This window comes from Cherax quadricarinatus, chromosome 37 (assembly GCF_038502225.1).
Source record: "Cherax quadricarinatus isolate ZL_2023a chromosome 37, ASM3850222v1, whole genome shotgun sequence".
Taxonomy (NCBI): Eukaryota; Metazoa; Arthropoda; class Malacostraca; order Decapoda; family Parastacidae; genus Cherax; species Cherax quadricarinatus.
The window spans coordinates 21065326-21067736 of record NC_091328.1 but is presented as its reverse complement, the minus strand read 5'-3'; positions in this window follow the sequence as shown (position 1 = coordinate 21067736).

The window sequence follows — 2411 nt, the reverse complement described above, 5'->3', positions numbered from 1 at the left end:
AAAGGTCTGCTGGTACAAACACTCAGGTCTGACTCAGGGCTTATAGAGGCTTCCTCGGCAATATTCTGAACACCATGTGTAGTTTCCCGGAGATATGCGCTTTGTGGGAGCTAGGTTAAGTTAGGTTTGTCAGGAAACAGGACAAGTGTTTCCTAAAGCTGGTCTTAGTCATATGATGTCCCGCAGCTGGAACTTTTGGTCATTCGACCGAGGCCCTCCGCTGGCTCACCGGTACACCCCCTACAAACAAAAATATGGTTATAATCATTAGGGATCTTAAGTGAATTTCTATCCCTTATCATGGGATATATATATATATATATATATATATATATATATATATATATATATAATCTGGAACCAAACCATACCCCGGCCGGGATTGAACCCGCGGTCATAGTCTCAAAACTCCAGCCCGTCGCGTTAGCCACTAGACCAGCTAGCCACAGTAATCTGGAACGAATTCCTCTTGGTTTAGGCATCTAAAAGAAAATACAACAGAACATTTGCGCCAATAATCAAGTAAAATAAATACCAGTTTTACATCAGTGCATAATACCAACATGAACTGTCAGAAAAACTAATTTTTATCTTCATATGTGGCGATACAAAAAGCAATGACAGCCAAATTATGTCGAAAAGAAACATAAATAAAAAGTGGTTCTGCAATTATAATGTAAAATTCTCTAATAATTTAGTCATGAAAAAGTGTCTTGTGCAAACGGAGCTCCACTAATGTAAACAGTGTGTAATTAAAGAGTAGCGAATGCAGTCAGAGAAATTTGATCCATAGACAGGGGGCTGGCATGGGAGACTTATTTTAAAATGTATATACAGAGAAACAAGTTCACTGCAGTTGTAAAAGATGAAACAGTACTAATATGAAATAATGGTATAAGAATCCTTAAGTTAATACCATGATACTGTAGGGAAGTCGTAGGTCACATTGCTTCTGTATCCTTTAAAAAACGTACGTAAAGAAACTTGTTCAGGTATTGAGTCAAGCTATGAGAATATTTCTAAGCTGCTCTCGAAATGCTAACATTTGTAGAATAAGGTTAGAGCCGAACCTGTCATCCGTCTATTTTTTGTCACTAGTTAAGTAACGTAAACAACATCCTCACAGTGACTTAAAAATGCAATTAATGAAAGGCAGTGTCAGGAAGAAATTCAAAAATGTAACTGGTAAAGACGTTAATTGTTAAGATCCGCTTAACAATTAACTAAACCCAAAATGAAGAAGCAAGAAATATCGGTGATTTTAATGAAGAATAAACACTTAGCCATTATGAACACTGACTCGATGTAGGTCTCGACTAGATATTTATACCAACGAATCACTAGATGCTGAAGGTGTCCTTGCTGGATCAGAGCTTCCTCTACGTGGAAATTAAAAGTTTATGGGACATCTTAAAACGTTATTAAGAGTCCAGGATTGTATATGGTTTCCCAGACTGAATTAGCTGCCTTTAACTTGGAAACTGGAGTTGCAAAGCAAATTAATGAATCCGGATTCAATGTTTGCCTTGTTCAAGTTAAACGTCATGTTAAACAGTAATGAAGAAGACATAAATGTAAAAATGTTAAAAAAATAAAAGAAATACTCATAAGATTTGTTAGCATTTTAAGGAATGAGACAGCTGATAGCAAAACAAAAATGAAATACAAAATATAGGTTAGAAATATTACCAAATTACAAGAAAATTTCAATTATTTATCTATATGATAAGAACAATAAGAAAAGTATATCAGTTGGGAATTTGTACAAGCTTAGAATAAAGTTGCCTCAAATGAGATATTTGTCTATGGTACGATAGGTGGCAACAGAATAAAAGAAACTGAGGTGGTCATTTGATGTTCAGGTTATTTGTATAATTGGCAGACTGCTGTACCAACTCTAGGAGAGGAAACACAGTGTAAACTGTAGAGAGTGTAAAGATGAGGGTAAACACACACAGCGTCTCTGTATGTACTATAGCGGAAGATTACAAGATTACAGACATGTACGAGCAGGGTAAACACATTGTATTTTGCACTGGTAGTATTTTACGAATATATGAAAAATTTCCTGAATTTAAATAATGGTAATTTGCCAATGTTGATATGTAAACTATTAATTGTAAAGATATCAATACCTCTAGATTAACTGTAAAAGTATTGATATCTATGCATTAAACAGCCAAGGATGGAGCCGATATTGTCAACTATGTGAGTTGTAATGTACTCTAATTTTCACTCACAAAATGAGAGTTGCTGCTCTACAAACTCGCCCCTAATGGCAAAATATAAATGTAGATTTATTCAGTCATTCCATTATTTTACTATTGTTTTCTTCCCACTTCATCTTTCAACATATTACTCGCTCCGAAAATCTTGTAAATAAGATTTCCGTTTATCCAATGAAGAAGGAA